The sequence below is a fragment of the Dama dama genome, chromosome 32, assembly GCF_033118175.1.
Source record: "Dama dama isolate Ldn47 chromosome 32, ASM3311817v1, whole genome shotgun sequence".
Taxonomy (NCBI): domain Eukaryota; kingdom Metazoa; phylum Chordata; class Mammalia; order Artiodactyla; family Cervidae; genus Dama; species Dama dama.
The window spans coordinates 14004196-14021773 of record NC_083712.1 but is presented as its reverse complement, the minus strand read 5'-3'; the positions used below and the strand labels follow the sequence as shown (position 1 = coordinate 14021773).

General features: G+C 49.2%; 1 long non-coding RNA gene across 1 annotated transcript; it reads left to right on the top strand.

Moving 5' to 3' along the window:
* Window positions 1-2041: 2041 nt before the first annotated feature.
* On the top strand, window positions 2042-5074 carry LOC133050588 (uncharacterized). The gene is made up of 2 exons (XR_009691647.1): window positions 2042-2299; window positions 4331-5074. It is a non-coding gene; the product is annotated as an uncharacterized LOC133050588 (long non-coding RNA).
* The last annotated feature ends 12504 nt before the right edge of the window (window positions 5075-17578 follow it).

Here is a 17578-nt window from a genome sequence, read left to right as displayed (position 1 = left end):
GGACCATAGCGGGGCATGGCTGCGGGTGGGCTAGGTTGGCCCCCGGGCCTGCCCTGGATCTCTGCACTCCAAGGCCTCCCCTCCCACGTCGGGTGAAAGCATCTGGACACTAGGTTCACATCACAGTGCGGTTTGGAAATAAACCAGAAAAGGTGAGGGGTGAAAATCCTTTGTCAAGTCCTATAAAGGATTTAAAAAAAGACTCAAATAACAGAACTGGACTGCTGCAGGCCCCTAGATCCAGTTGAACAGGCTTTTCAACTTGCTCTAGAGACTGCAGACAGCAGGGTCCAGAAAATGGGCAGAAATGTCTATCAACCTCTTGTTTTAAGAGTCTGCAGGTGGCCGAGATCGAGGCCTCACACAGAACCAGCCTGCAGGCCGACTGAAGAGGTCAGTAGGGGGAAAGAAGCGGGAATTGGGAGAGGAAATCACACACACACACACACACACACACATGCACACACACATATTCACACGCACACACACCCCTGCACACACAAGAGACATCTATGCATGTATATCCACACTCACACACATACCTGTGCACACATGTGCACACACACCCCTGGAGCACACAGATATTTGTGCCTGTATACCCACATGCACACACACACACACACACACATACACACAGCCCTGGAACACACAGATATCTGTGCCTGTATACCCACATCACACACACACGCACACACACATATTCACACGCACACATCCCCCTGCACACACAAGAGACATCTATGCATGTATATCCACACTCACACAACTGTATACCCACATACACACATGTGCACGCACACACATGCACACACCCTGAACTTACATTTTTCTGTTGACTAGTAGCAGGGCTGAGACATCTCTCATGGGAATCTGTTTCCACTCAGCTGGATTAGGGTTAGTTAGTCTACTTTCGGGGCCACCGCTCAACCCAGGGAGCTTTCAGGACTCAACCTTTAGATTCAGTTGAGTTTGCCTGTCTCAGTTGTGCAGGCAAGGGGGGTCCTTCCCAGGGCCTGTGTTTGCCGGGGCGGTGGTGGGGGGGTGGTCTCCTCTCTGGCCAGACCCATGTCCCTTCTCCCCTGTTGATCATTCTCTGGGTCCTGGTGACCCCAGAGTTACTGATCACCAAGAAGAAAGCACAGTCTCTGTGAAGGAGTGCAGGAGACCCTTGGGGTGATGTGTGGTCTGGAGGGTATGACGAAAGGGAGGGGGTGCCAGCCAAGACATCCGCTCTCCTGTCCCGGCCCATCGGGAGGGACTTTCAGGAGTCCTAAGACTCTGTCCCACTTGGCTCTCCAGGTTGCTGTGGATGTGCCTTTGTTCCGGTAGGGGTAAAGGACAGGACATAGTTTATTCAGCTAGTTTACCTGGCAGTTTAATTTGTAAAAGTTAAGTATCAGTCATCTGTCACAGGAGCCTCTGTCTGTGCTCTTCCCAGAACCCAGGAATATTTGGGGCACTGGGTTTCCTCCAGGGAAATTGACTCACCTCCAGCCAGGGCGGGACTCAGCTTCGCGCCCACATCAATGCTGGGACACAGCTCTAAGAAAATCGTGGGCTCCAACTGCCTAAGGCTGCGAGCCTCAGGCCTTGTTGCTTCTCCTACAGCATCTCACCACTCCTCCCTGCGACCGGCTGCCAAGGGCCAGCGGGAGAGGGGCTTCCCACACCCCCACCCAGGATGCCGCGTTTCTGCTGGTCTGTCTAATCTCTGCACTCAGCTCCGTCCAGAGAGGCCGGCGGTCCCGCCTGGAGCAGCCCCAGCCCTCGGCCCTCGTTCCAGGGGACCGGTCCCTGCGGGGCCACCATGAGGGGAGGCTCGGATCTCCTCTTGTTCAACAGAAACGCGCCCCACGACCACACCCCCCGGAGACCTCCCTGACGGCGGAACGCGGTCCAGACAAGTCTGTGGCCGTTAGACCTGACCTCTGGGAATCCATCAAGTCCCTCAGTCGTCTGAAATACGTTTCCTCGAGGCCCTGAACTACAAGAGGTTTTGGCAAGTTGGAAAACGGAGACTCGAACACTCAGAGCACTGGCTTTCAGCTACTGAGGAGGTCCTGGACCGGAAAGTGCCGGCGGCCCTGGAGTCCGCCTTGCCGTGCGCGCCACGAGGCGGCGCCGGAGAAGGGACCGGGCGGGTCCACGTCACGGGCGTCAGGCGGGACCGGACTCCTCTTGAACGCGAGTCTGCGAAGAGCCTGGCCAGACGGACTGTTAACGGTGAGACGCAGGTGCTCACTGACAGGGCGGAGTGAGCGCCAGGCGGAACGTGAGACCCGCGGTCCTCCTTTGAAAGGTGCGAGAGGCGGGCGCTGTACACGGAGGGCCGGGCGGGGTGCGCGCGGAGCCGCCGACACACCGCGCGCTTCCCCGCAGCGCTGAGCTCCTGCTCCTCTTCTTGGTCCAGTGGAGCCGGGCTGTTCACTGGGAAGAGCAGAGAGCAGGAGAGGACTCGGAGACTCACACCCAAACCCACAAGGACGACTTAGTGCCAGGGAGCAGGCTTCGCGAGCAGACCTGCGCTCCGCTCCAGTGAGACGGGCGCGTCCGGACCTGTTCCCGGACGGACCCGGGGGTGGGGGCGGAGCCTGGGGCTCGGGGCGCCCTCCTCACACGACGGCGCCTGAGGGACAGGGCTGGGGTGGGGAGGCGTCCTCCTCACACGACGGCGCCTGAGGGACAGGGCTGGGGTGGGGAGGCGTCCTCCTCACACGACGGCGCCTGAGGGACAGGGCTGGGGGGCGGAGGTGAGCCTGCGGCTGAAGGGGCTTCAAATACACACAAACATAAGGAATCCCGATATTCCTATTTCCTAGCTTTGGTATTTCTCAACATATACAAATCTTTTTTCAGCTCTGTACTTTTCATGTCTTTATTTCTCTCTTCCTTTTCTTTCTTTCTTTCTTTTTTTTTTTTTTTTGACTGAAATGAGAAATGTTTATTGTTTAATTTTTATTTATGTATTCATTTAATTTTTAATTGGACTGTAGTGGCTTTACAACGTTGTGTTACTCTACTGCAGAGCAAAGTGAATCAGTTGCATGAATACATGTATCCCTTCTTTCTTGATTTCCTTCCTACTGAGGTCACCACAGAGCATTTCTCCTTTATTTTTCTTTTTGCTAGACTGTTTTGAAGCAAATCCAGGGTACCGTGTCATTTCACTGATCAGCCCTTCAGTGAGCTTCTTTAGCTGATGAGGCCCTTTCTCTTCCAGCATAACTGCCACATTGCTGGCACCCTAATCAAGTCAATAAGAAGCCTCTGATATTACCCAGTCCATATTCAAACGTATCTGGCCCTCTCAAAAATGTTTTCTTGCAACTGGTCTCTTTGATACAGAATCCAAAAAAGGCCCACCCGTTGGTTGTTTTGCCTCTTTTCTCTCTATAATGGTAATCCTTCTTTCTCCTCAGGCCATTGTTTTTTTTTTAAAAAATATTGTTTTTCCTGTACAGCATCTCATGTTCTGACTTTGACTTATTGCTTCCTTGAGCAGTTGTTTTACTTGTTTCTCTAACCTTTGCATTTCCTGTAAATTGTTAGTTAGATGTAGAAACTTCATTAGTTTCAGGTTCAACTGCTGGTGAGCCCTGAGGGAACTCAGGGAGGAAACAAGAAATACCCACTATCTAGTAGCCATCAGACTGCACCCACCCCCAGTGGTGCAGCTTGAGGAAACTCAGAATGAGAAAACACGGGGTCCTGGCTCCAGAGAGCTGAGGAAAGATTTCAGTGAGCTCAAACTCTGGCATCTTGCCATACATAGAAAAGCGCTAAATTCCTTAACTGGGTATATCTGTTTTTCTTTTATTAACAGTAACCTTTTGTTCTATGTGTTGTTATTGCAAAAACTCCTATATATCCTGGCATATATGCTGGGTTCACCAGTTCCTCTTCCAAACAGTTTTATCTGAGAGGCTATCTCCCTAAAAATGCCGGCCGAATATACATAATTCTCAACTTTTTGGTTGTGCATTTTTTTTCAGTGGACATGCTTTTGGCCAGAATATTTCTTGGGTGGTGTTGTGCGCTTCTCTGAATCACAATAGGAAGTCCATGAACCTCTAGTCCTGTTGCTTGCAGTGAGGACAAGGTTGATCATTGAGTTTAGTTGGTCTCAGCCTTAATTTTCTATCATCAAGTTTCCTGCCAGGCTTTCCAGTGGATGTTTTAAAGCCATCCATTGACATTGTTTTAGTTCTATGATTTCAATCAGGGGTGCAAAATGGTGATTTTCCAATTCTATTATCCATTCTTCATTTATTAGCTGGAATTTTCTATAAATATTTCACTCATATAATGGTTGTTTTTTTTTTTATTGCAGCCATGAAATTAAAAGACGCTTACTCCTTGGAAGGAAAGTTATGACCAACCTAGACAGCATATTAAAAAGCAGAGACATTACTTTGTCAACAAAGGTCCGTCTAGTCAAGGCTATCGTTTTTCCAGTGGTCATGTATGGATGTGAGAGTTGGACTATAGAGAGGGCTGAGCACAGAAGAATTGATGCTTTTGAACTGTGGTGTTGGAGAAGACTCTTGAGAGTACCTTGGATTGCAAGGAGATCCAACCAGGCCATCCTAAGGGAAATCGGTCCTGGGTGTTCACTGGAAGGACTGATGTTGAAGTTGAAACTCCAGTATTTTGGCCACCTGATGCGAAGACCTGACTCATTTGAAAAGACCCTGATGTTGGGAAAGATAGAGGGCAGGAGGAGAAGGGGACAACAGAGGATGAGATGTTTGGATGGCATCACCGACTCAATGGACATGAGTTTGGGTAAACTCTGGGAGTTGCAGGACAGGGAGGCCTGGTGTGCTGAGGTTCATGAGGTTGCAAAGAGTTGGACACGACTGAGCAAGTGAACTGAACTGAATGGTTGTTTACCCTAAAATACAGTTTCTACAAGAAGGGCAGAATAAATGCTTAATCTTTTCTCTTATATACCAACTTCCAGAGTGATAAGTTGGCACCTTAACAAACTCCAAGTATAAATAATATTTTAAGTATCAGTACAACCTCATGGATTTTTCTATATTTTGTGTTTAAAATATAATTTACTGTTATATTTCTGTGTATTTTAATGTGTTTATATATTTTATATATTTAACCAGTTGTAGTCATAATTCTCTGCCAGGATGGGAAATGCTCCATCCTAGCCTACGGGGTCCCCCTAAGATTGGAGCCAGTGTTCTCTAGACATTCACCAGCCTTTGGTAGCTTCTCTACTATCTAGTACAACGAGATATCCCAGACTCATCTTGTCCATCTCATGCTCCGTATTTGGAACCTGCTGTTTCTATAAGACATCCATGGCCTGTGTGCTAGGGGCACTCATTGATACTTCATTGTCTCTGCATTTGTAGGGTTGGGGCTGAGAAAGACACACTTGTTAAAAGAGGAAAAGTCAGGATTTTATATTAATACATCCAATTCAAATTTAAGGCTATAGGATTTTCATATAACCTTTAAATTTTACATGAATCTTCTCTTACGTCAAAAATCTTGGTTCTGATGATTTTCTTCATCCTCCCCCCAACCTGACTTTCATCTTGAGAAGCTTCAGATGGACACACAGGCAAGATTAGTACAGTGTGTACCTGTACACCTTCCCTCTGGATTCACAAGTTGTAATTGCTTTGCAAGTTTAATTTGCTTTGAGCGATTACAGAGGAAGTTGCCAGCTTTGTGACATTTCAGCCAGCCCTAAATACTTCAACTTGTACCTCCTGGGAACAGGCCATTCTTCAGCAAAATGTCAATGCAGGAAACAACACAGATGCAAATCTCATAGATACTGCTTTGAGGAGGGGAACTGGTCATGTTGTGTTCAGATGACTTTGGCTTTTCCATTGGACAACAATCATGTCTTGCATCTTCAAAATATATGTTCTGCATACAAACTCTGCATACATTTTACACAAATATACATGTATTTTGTGAAAATGAAATTCTTCAAAGGTACTTAACAGGAAGCCACTGCCTTTCACTGTTTTTCACGTTCAGCTCTGCTTCTTCTCTGAATGACATGCTCACCCCTCTTATTTTCACTTATCAACTTTAAACACCATCTGTTGTCTCATAAACCATGAGGACTTAGTTGATACTACCCACTCCCTTAACCACTGGACCACCAGGGAATTCCCCTATGTTTTTATACTGCTTTTTATGTGTGCTTGTGATTGATCGAAGTGGAATGTGGACTTGCTCTTGCCAGATGAAGGAGAGGACAGTGTGTGTATCATCAGGAGTTGTAAGAAATTTATGGGAAAAAAGGGAAGGCAACCCTCTCTCCCATCAGTGGGTATCTATAGGCCTCATGGTGCAGAAATGACAAAAGGGGCAGTGGTCCTGGAGAATGCTTCTGTAAGTGATGTGTAAGTAGATCATGTGACTGCTGGAGTTAGAAATGGTCCTCCATGAACCAGCTCTTAGGCCTCCTTACTCAGGATAGTTTTATGTTCCTAATGAAAGTTCTCAAATGCTAAGGTTAACCAACCCACAACCCACTGTCCCGGCCCAAGGAGGGGAAGGGGCAGCCGTTCTGGGCTCAGCAGATGGACAGGCTGCTGAGATTGCTGGGTCTGGGATGAGCTTCTGCTACGAATGAGGGGGGCCTGAGGCTGTGTCATTTATCATGTGCTCTCGGTCTCACCTGGACCCCCTGCATCGCTCACCTGTAGATCTGGTGATAAATCAGAGTGGAGGTGGCATGGCTCACGGCCTCGTCAGCATCCCCCAGTCCTGGACTTGGTGGGTTTTGCTGCCTGGCCTGTCTGCCCTTTCAAACTTCAAACTTTCTTAACCTCGTCCGAAAGGAGACACAAGACTCATTCTGGGCTCAAGGACGTATGCCTCACAAAATCCTTCTTTTATTAAAACAATGGTTACAAATACTTCACATGGCTCCTCATCCCCTCTGCCATCGCTCCCATCTCAGAGTCAACGGATGCAGCACTTGGCCCTGCCCTTGTAGCAGGTGCCCTCAATCCTGTTGTAGAGTGGGCAGGGCGACAGGTTGCAGGTCCCCCCTTTCCTGGCACATATGTAGCTGTCAGTCCGCTGGCCGAGAATCGTCAGATGGCAGGCACCTGTGAGAAGGGAAAAGCAAGCGTGTCAGACTCCTGGCTTGTGGCCACAGGGATTTCTGGGGAAAGCAGGACAGACAGACCTTTGCAAAGCACATCACAGGGGTTTCCCTTGCAAGAGCTTCACACCAAGATGTGTGTGCTCATGAAACACGGGATCTGAAGAGCCCCCTCAATACTGGTGGGTTATGGTGTCTCCACCCTTAGCGAGCCCTCATTTTTTGGCATTATCTTTGAAGATTCAGTACATTATAGGGCCAAAAAGGAATAGCAACATATCTCATCAGAGTGCTTTGGTTACGTTCCTTATTCTAGAAAGAGTCTGTGTGATTTTTAGCAAAGCACTCAAACATTCTGAACCCCAGTTCTCAAATTTAAAATTAAGGAGACTAGATTCTGTGATCTCATTCATTTTCAAGATTCTGAGGCTGGTCATCTTTCTTTTGGTGGAGAAATAGCACTTTTATGGTTACTTTTTTCAAATTTAAACTTTTTATTTTATATTGGAGTATAGCTGATTAACAATGTTGTGATTATTTCAGGTGGACAGCAAAGGGACACACCCGTACATATACATGTATCCATTCCCTCCCAAATGCTCCTCCCATCCAGGCTGGCGTGTAACACTGGGCAGAGTTCCATGTGCTATACAATAGGTCCTTGTTGGTTATCCATTTTATATATAGCAGTGTGTACATGTCCATCCCATTATGGCTGCATTTAATTCTCCAAGAAATGTATCACTTTTTCCTAACTAACTGACAGAGGAATTGAGATTAAATGTTCTCATTATTTAATCAGTCAATGGTTATATTATGTTAAAAGATGCAGAAAAATATTGGAAAAAATTCAACATTGATTCATGATTACAAAAAAAAAAGAAAAAAGAAAGAACTCCTACCAAATAAGGAACTGGAGGAAACTTCCTTGATCTGATAAAGAGTACTAACGGAAGCCTACAGCACACTGTACACTTAATGGTCAAGCACTGAAAACATTCCATGAGATTGGCAATCAGACGAGCATAACTGCTATTGTCCTTATTATTCCACACTGTACCTGAAGTACTAGCCAGGGGAATAAGATAAGAAAGAAATAAACAAAAGGTACAAGGGTTTGGAAGGAAGAAATAAAACTGTCTCTACTTGCAGATATTATGATTATATGTAGGCAGGCTAAAAGGAATTAACAGGAAAGCTTAGCAAATTTGCTGTCCATGAGATCAATATACAAAAAGAAAAAAAAAAGAATTTTACTTCTGCAATCTATAGGGAAAAAAAAGAAATAAAAACACCTTATAGAAGAGCATAAAACATGCCTGGTTTCAAATCTAAAAAATAATGTCCAATATCTCTATCTGTAAAGAATACAGTATTTTTTTTTTTCTTGGTAATTTAAAGAGGCCCTAAATAAGTAGAAATGCTATGCTTAAGCACTGGAGGATTAATTATTTTTAAAATGTTAATTTTCCCCCAATTAAGCTTCAGTGCTAGCCCCAAACCGTGAAAATCCCAGGAGATTCTTTCAGTGAAACTTGATGAGCTGATTCTAAAACTTTTGTGGCAATTCAAAGGACCAAGAATAGCTAAGGCAGTCTTAGAAAAGAAGGCAGGAGAACTTGCTTTACTGGATTTTGAGACTAATTATAGAGCCACTGTAATTAGACCAGGTGGTGAGGATACAAACATACCAATGGAACAGGGCAGACAAATATATAAATAGAATAGCAGAAGATGCCCAGAGAGATCCATGCAGATACTGAAAGTTGAACAACAGTGGCTCAGCATAACAGTGGAGGAAAATGGTCTCTCTTTCGTGCTTGGTTCTGGAACAATTAAATATTCACAATGGAAAAAATAAACCCTTTACCCTTAGTCACACCATACGTGCATGTTAAAAATCAGTGCCAGATGATTATAAACCTAGATGTAAAAGGAAAATCAATAAGCCCTCAGAAGACAACACTGAACACTCTTCATACCTTTGGGCTAGAAGAAGATTTCTTAAGGCATCAAAGTACTAACCCTAAAGGAAAAAATACAACACACTTAACCCCCTTAAAATAATGTGGAAAATTCAGAGAGTGAAAAACTAAGGCACAAGGTGAGGGAAGATATTTGTCATGCTTACAGCTGACACAGGGCTCCTATGCAGAATATATAAAAAACTACTCCAGATTACAGGGCCTCTCCTCTGACCAGCCTCCACACCCAGGAGACAAATCACTTAAAGGAGCCGTGTGTGGGGCATCGCTGGTGGTCCAGTGGTTAAGAATCTGCCTTGCAATGCAAGAGACACATGGGTTTGATCCCCGGCCCAGGAAGATCCCACATGCCTCAGAGCAACTGAGCCCCACGTGCCACAACTACTAAGCTTGTGCTCTGGAGTGTGGGATCCGCAACTACTGAAGCCTATATTCCAGAAAGCCCATGCTCATCCCCAACAAGAGAAGCCACTACAACAAGAAGCCTGCACACGCAGCAAGGAGCAGCCCCCGCTGCATAACTAGAGAAGGTCCTCACATCAACGAAGACCCAGCACAGCCAAAAGGAATTAATAGATCCTTACAAAGAAGAAGCCACGTTTGAGTCTGTGACTGTCTGGTTTGGAAGCCTCTGGGGCCCGCCTGAACACAGATGGGGTCTCCTGCTCTTCAGGCCTGACTGACCTGCGCTCCCCTACATCTCTGGCTCCTCTCCTGACCCCTTACCCCGGTCCCGGCACTCTCTGTGCCTTGACAGCCCTGCGGTGTTGGAGCTGATGGCCTGCGTTTGAGTCCCTGCTCTGTTACCGATCATGTGACTTTAGCCAAGTTATTAAGCCACAGAATGGGGTAATGATTCTTCCTCCCCATTGCGGAGCTGGGAGGACTAAAGTAAGAGTGACAGCTCTGTTTTTTCTTTTTTTATCTGGACGTCTGGGCTTTCAAGGGGATCCCCTGGTTGCTCAGATGGTAAAGAGTCTGCCTGCAATGCAGGAGACCAGGGTTCAACCCCTGGGTGGGGGAAGATCCCCTGGAGAAGGAAATGACATCCTACTCCAGTATTCTTGCCTGGGAAATCCTATGGATGGAGGAGCCTGGCAGGCTACAGTCCACGGGGTCACAAAGAGTCGGACACAACTGAGCGGCTTTGCCTACGTCCTGGGCATTCATACCAGCTATCCTTCCCATGTGGTTTGTCCTTGCCCCTCTCTCATTTTGATAGAGGCAGAGTGAAGAGACAAAATAGGTGATTAAATAGTTAATCCCACTAGGGGATTGAAAGTAGAAAAATATGGGAGACCCCTGGAAGTTAATGATCACTTGAGAGAGCAGGTTTGTTTAACCACAAAACCAAGCAGGCTTGCTTAGCAACAAAACTGTGCAACAGAGGCATCAGACATGCCTCAAAACAGTAAACAACGGTGGCATGAGACCCACATCCTGCCCAGCGAGCTCAGTAAGTTAAAGACCCCCAGAACATGCTGTCTACACACATGATAAAACTCATTTGTGGACCTAGCTTGACCCGGAAGGGATGAGAAAACTCCCTTGCTCAACCTGGAGGAGGAGCAATGTTGGAAGCATGATGTCCACCTAAGAAACTCAAAGAAGATTTTCTCCCCCTCCCCACTTTTCCATTGTTTATAAAGCAGCACCCCATTGCCTGCCCACTTTTAAACCTCACAAATGTCATATTCTAATAAATCACTTCTATCACTTTGCCTCTTATTGAATTCTTCTCTGGGCCAAGATATAAAGAACTTTGGTACCAGAGCTCTTCAGAAACACCCCCGGCTAAAAATGACTCCCAACAGTTTCACTTTCACTGGTTTAGTTAAGTTGGGGCTGAAAATCCAGATTCCCACCACAGCCAGGCAGATAACACAGCTCTGTGAAATGAGCTGAGGTGAGGCAGTAGGGACCGGTGGGGTCTGCGGTGTCCTGAGGAGTGCATCCCGTGTGGAGGCAAAGCCACTCTTTAGCTGCAGCTCACGGTTGCCATGCAGGAATCTGCCACATCTGTTGTGTCTTTAAGAGAAGATAACATGTACACACTGCTATATTTGATGTGGATAACCAAAAGGGCTTCCCTGGTGGCTTAGCACGTAAAGGATCTGCCTGCAATACAGGAGACACAGGAAATGTGGGTTCAACCCCTGGGTCAAGAAGATCTGGAGGAGGGCATGGCAACCTACTCTAGTATTCTTGCCTGGAGAATCCCATGGACAGAGACTGGCGAGTTACACCCCATGGAGTCACAGAGACAGATTTTGACTGAAGTCACTGAGAATGCAACCAAAAGGACCTACTGAATAGCACAGGGAACTCTGCTCAATATTATGTAACAACCTAAACTGGAAAAGATTTTGAAAAAGAGTAGATACATGTATATTTACAACTGAATTATGTTGCTGCACACTTGAACATATCACATTTTTAATCAAGTATACTCCAATATAAAATTAAAAGTTAAATAAAATTTTACAACTTTTTTAAGAAAAGAAGATAAAAATCTTATTTTTTGTGTGTGACATATCCCGACTTTTAATTGGGAGAGAGTTAAAAGAAATATTATTTTTGAAAATTCCATGAACTTGAAGATGACTTTCATCATTCCCTCACTTCTCAGCTTCCTCAACAAAGCCTTCCTGGCTCCTCGAGACCCCATCAGCTCTCATCGTCATGTGTCCCCCTAGCATTGTGCCCTTAACAGCATTTCACAGCATAATTGTCATTAGCTAAGGAATTATGTAATCGGCTTTCTTGTGCTCTGCTTCTCAAATGTGCGGTCTTGGATTCCGGGGCTGTTCCCCGACGCGTCCCCTGATCCCGGGGCAATGCCTGCCTGCAGCAGCTCTTAGCTGGATACTCCTTGAACAGTGAGGACACAGCCTCAGCCTTTCTCAGCACCTCTGCTGGGCTCCCGTCCAGCTTCTGCAGGGACCTGGGTGCCCTTGCCATCATGACAGCATTCCATGTTCACACAAAGACCATCCATGTAAGCTAATAGTGGGCGCGACACAGGCCCTTTTCTCTGACCAGGATGAAAACTGCTCAAGAGAACACCGAGTCTTAGGATCTCCTGCAGTGACCACAAAGCGCTGGTTCCCCCGGGCCTCGATTCCCCACCTGTGAAACGACCCGGTCTGAGGGCTTTTCCAGAAAAGGAGCAAACTGACCCTGTGGGGGCTCGGGGTGGCTGAGCAGTGCCGCCTCCCACCCTGCACTAGCCCCAGGCGTCAGGGCAGCCTGCTGGCAGGGCGGGTATTACAGGGGCGGCTGCAGCGGCCGCAACAACCAGCACACAGCAGTGAGGACGCAACCACAAGGAGGGGAAACACCCCAGCTGGCGCCTGTGTGCGGGGCACCTCGGCCCTGGGACACAGGCTGGGGACACCGGTGTGTTCTGACCCAGAAAACACCTGGGCTCTTCCTCTCCTCCAGACGTTTCGACATCCCCCAGAAAATGTGGTGTTGAGCTTGCCCATCCCTGCAGCCCCCCTTCCAGGTGTGAGCATCTCAGGGCTCAGAGCGGGTGCTCAACCTGCAGGGACCCCGCAGCTCAGGGCCCCCCTAGCTCCAGCCCAGAGGTGGGGAGGACCCCACTCCGCCCCTTCTAGAAGAGGAGTTGGGCTCGGCGAGCAGTCCGGAGGGTCCCCATCCTGAGGCCCTCTTTACTGCTGCTTCTGTGCAGACAGGGCTTGCCTGTCGTCCAAGGGCAGTACCTAAGCCAGTCCAGTTTACACTGGGCGCTCCATCATATCAGCTGCCATTTCTGTAAGGAGTGATTAGTAAGTTCAGTTCCTCCTGCGTGTCCCTGGGAACACTCTTTTTTGAGGCTTTGGATGAGATGCTTGTAATCCTACTTAGACGTCACCAACTGAAAACAGCTCTTCATGTTAATATAGTGGCTTTCAAACATTTTGAGTGTGAGCTGAGCTGTGGTAAGAGACTTTGTACGGCTGCTCATGAACACACGTGCTGTGAGTATGATACCAGAGCAGGACAGTGACTGCACGGATTCCTCTGCCTCTCTTAAGGGCCCCGACTGGAGACATTAAAACTCTGCATTGGAATACTTCTGAACCCAGCTGGCCGAGGGGAACCCCGAGGAACCCCTGGAGTAAATGAGGCACAACTGCACAACGACGTGCCGGCCCGGAGGAAAGCACAGCGGGGCTTGCAGAGAATTCCAGAGCTTTAACGCTCTTAGAGCCCTCGGCCACAGCCCACTCACTCTGCCAAAGAGGAAACTAAAAGCCAGAAGAGGTGACTTGCTGGAGATGACCTGGGAGTGAGTGGCGGGGCTGGGATAAACTGTGTTCTTGATTCTTCTGGAAGGCAGGGGCTCGCCTTCTCTTACACCAGGGGCATTGCTGCTTTGACCCCGAGGAACTGGCATCCCTGGGCCTGACACAGAGCTCCCCTGCGGTGCACTGGGGAATGGGCCCACCCTGGAGGATGTGAGCGGATTTCTCAAGGAAGGTGGATCCCTGAGTGCCTGCACGCAGATGAGTCAAAGACTCCGGCTGAACTGGTCTTGTGGGCAGGGCAGGTGGCACCTGCTTGCAGGAGAACACCCGGGATGACCCACCCTGGGACCTGGCGAGAGACAGGGTGCACCTCTGGGCTGGCTGGGACGCTGCACCTCTCAGGGGTAAGGGGGCATCTTGCAGATGGAGTAGGGGTCCCCTTCACAGAGGATACTTTCTGGATGCCCAAGAGAGAGACGGGGCTGGGGGTGTGGGGGCTGCCTGGCACCCGACATCCCCGCCAAGGGCAAAGGGGAGGGAGCCCTGAGGGAGAGAGGAGAGAGAGAAGGGAGTCCGGCCCTCCTGCCATTCAGCTGCCCTCAGGCTCCCGGGAGAACCAGCCCCAGGAGGCTCTAGGCAGGCACTCAGGATGGCCTGGACCCCTGGGTCGGACCGCCCCGCGCCATCTGCCCCAGACAGCCCACTCAGCCCCGGGGAGGCCTTCCTGCTGCCCCGGCCTCGGGTCGCAGAGGCGGCCAACCTCAGACGCGGCCCCGGGGTCCAGCCCTGGGTGCTGCAGGGTCCCGGCTCACCTGGGCCCAGCTGGGAGAGGAGCAGGCAGAGGGCCAGCAGCAGCAGGCGGAGGACCCTCATGGTGGCGGCGGGTGGCCGTAGGCCCTGAGAGGGAGGCTCAGGGGAGGCCAGGCTCCAGAGGCTCCAGAGGCGGCAGGGTCACCGCCTTTATAGGGCTGGAGGATTGCACAACCGCACACACGGACGTGAAGGGCGGCGTCCAACGGCCAGGGAGAGATTCTAATAAATAACCCTTCTCGTCAAGCCCTGAGTCGTCGGGGAGTCACGTGGACGCGCATCTCCCTCCGGCTGCAGCTGGATCTGGAGCTCGGCCTGCAGGCCTGGAGGCGGCTCCTCCCGCCTGCTCTGCTCTGGGTCCCCGGAGCCGCTCAGAGGGAGTTTCTGGGACGGGAGTGCACGCTGGAACCCCTCCCGCCAGAGGCTCCGGGAGCCGGAGAGGTGGCCCCGGGGGCACTGAGCCAGGCCTTTAGCTGAGCTGCGCTCTCCATGCGGTGCCCAAGACTTCACCCTCGTCCCTCACAAAAGCCCGGCTGTTGCCTTTCCTCCAGCCTTTAGGGATGGAATTTTCTTCCGCCCCAAGGTTGACTAATACTAGTCTTTCTAGTTTCTGGCTGGTGTTGCTTTTTTTAAATCAAAATGTCTCTCAAATCTTTTATAATCCATGAGCTTCTTCTGTCACTTAAACATTTTTTTTTTCCTTTGGTCAAGACAAATTTTTCAGAGCGGTTTTAAGTGCCCAGCAAAATTTAGGGGAAGGAACAGAGAGTTCATCGTATTCATTTATCCTTTCACTCACTGATTAAGTGTGTATATTTGGTTCCTGTTATGTGCTAGGTGATGTTTAGAGTCTTGGGGTGCAGTGAGGAACAAGATTTATGTTGGTTTCCTGCAAAGTCTAGTTGAGGAGATGGAAGAGCAGACAGGCTGTTACCATGGCACTCGCTAGGTGGTCTGATTGGCAGCAAGTGAGGACCCCCGAACAAGGCTGGTTTCTGAGGGAGTGTGTGTGAGTTTGGCTTTGGTTTCCTCCTTAGGCGATAGGGAGATTTTGGAAGATTTGAATCAGGAGAAATACACAAGCCAGTTGCCTTGTTAGAAACCATCTCAGGGAAGTGTGGGTGGAGAAAGACAAGACTGGACTAGGGAGGACAAGGGAGGAGCTGGTGGAGCAATGAGGGTCCTAACTAAGGTCGTGAAGGGGGGAAGAAAGGAGACATGGATTGAAGGGATGTTAAGAAGGAAAAGTTCCCCAGACACGGAAGGAGACAGATTGAGCTAGATTCCTGGCTCCGTCCAGGACCAAGGTACCATAACCTGGAGGAAGAGGTGATTTGGGGAAATGGTGGTGAGTTGCATAAACATTTCCGCAGAAGGAGTGTCTGTCTTGGTTTGGGTTTCCCGAGATGCAGAATGTGAGCCCAGAACGTGACTAAAGGTGGAGAGCTGGGAGCATAAAGAGAGGGGGGAGGTGACTGGACGAGAAGAAAGAGGACAGAGACGTGAGCCTCCAGCCGGTGGTTCCCTTCCTCATCAGCGGCAGGGCTCCAGGCTCCCGGGAGGCCCAGCCCTCGCGTCTCCCTCCCGCTTCCTCTGTGGAGCTGCAGGGCCTGGCACCATGGCCGGGACAACCTCTTGGCTGGACTTGCCCCATCTGTGAAGCAGGGAGATGCAGACAGAGCCCATCAGGTCGGGACAGCTGGCGTCTGTGGTGTTTACACAGATCAGGGGAGGGATTGGCAGTGCACCTGATGTGTGCGGCGCTCCCGAGAGTAAGAGCAGCCACTTGCACTGACGGCTCACGGGCCCCAGGCCAGCCCACTGCCCTGCATGAATGCTGAGCGTGGAGCACTCTGCATCAGAGACGCACTTGAGTGCATTTCAGTGATGCTTGTGACCCAACCACCATGGGCTGCGCGCCGCAGGAGTGAAGGCGCCCTGCTCCCGGGGGGCTGGCGGCTCCCGTGGGGGAGCCTCTCTCTTGTTTCCCAGCCACCTCCTCTGAGAAGTCCTCCCTGACCTCCCCTCGCCCTAAAAGTGGCTGGTACTTCTGGGCTGCCCCTTTTACAACCTCCTTCCTGTCGAGTTCTTGCATGCTGGCTGTCCCCCGACGTCAGTGAGGTCTGAGGGAGAGGCCGCATGAAGACCCCCATCATCTCCCCTCCCAGGAGAGTCTGGTGTCCGGTATAGATGACCAGTTGCTGGAGGAAATGAATGAAATGAGTGCTGCCATGGACTGAATGGTGTCCCCCAGATTCCCATGTTGAAGCCCTGTGTTTGGAGGTGGGGCCTTTAAGGAGGTAATTAAGGCTGAAAAGAAGTCACAAGGCCCCATCCCTGTAGGACGGGTAGTCTTATAAGCAGAGGAAGAGATTCATTGCTCTCTTTGCCACATGAGCACATGGCGAGAAGGCCGCCTCCAGAACCAGGAGACAGGAGCTTCTGTCCTTCAAGCTCCCAGCCTGGGTGTTTCATTACAGCAGACGTCCTGACTAATACACCTGTCTGCACCTCGGTTAACTCTCTGTCTCCTAGGACCCCAGAACTCCCTGGACTCAACTCCTGAGAGCTCCCCAACCTCTTGGCACCCCAACGATGGCCCCTCTCTAAATGCCGCAGCCCACGTTTGTGAAAGGATTTCAATCTGAAATGGAACCGGAAGATATAAAATGGAAAATCTCATGCATGTGCCCGCAGAAAAATAAAACTTCAGGACTAAGAAACAGAGTTTCTGTAAATGCCCGGTTTACAGAAAAGTGATAATAATACAGTTTTCTTAAATGAGAGGGCCTTGGTCAGAGGTTGCCTCATACCAGGCTTGGAAAGTTTGCTTATGGTTCCAGAGGTGAGAAAAAGAAATGAACTGGGTTAGGCTAATCTGAGCTTTGTTTGCTGCCTGGGCTGGTTCTGTCTGCTCAGGGAACTTTCAGGGCTGGTCTCTGTACTTTATTAACTGATTTTTATTTTAATAGACTAACTTACTCTCCCTTCTTTACATTTCCTGGCCATAAACACAGCCTACCCCACACCTTTTACTGACTCACTTATGGCTTCTACAGTTTGTGCGCCCTGATGTAATTACTGCTGTTCCTGATAAACATCTTTTCGACAATTTTGAACTTATCTCGGTTTACCTCTTCATGTGGGTCCAAGGCTGCTATTTCCATTCCATTCTGCTGAGTCTGAAAACAGACTCAAGGCCTTGTTTATAGTTTGGGGCCAGGTCAGGAGGGCCTGCATCCCTCACTGCTTTCTGCGGGATCATTAACATACTTTGCCTGAGAAAGCATGGGTCAGGGTCTTTTCAGGGACAAACTTCAGATTTAAGCACATTAGTGTCGAGTAAAAGAAAAAGAAAATCTACGTGTGTGTGTATCCACATATGTAAATAGAGGGGAAAGCCTGGAGACTAACAGAAAGCCATCAAATGGAAGCAG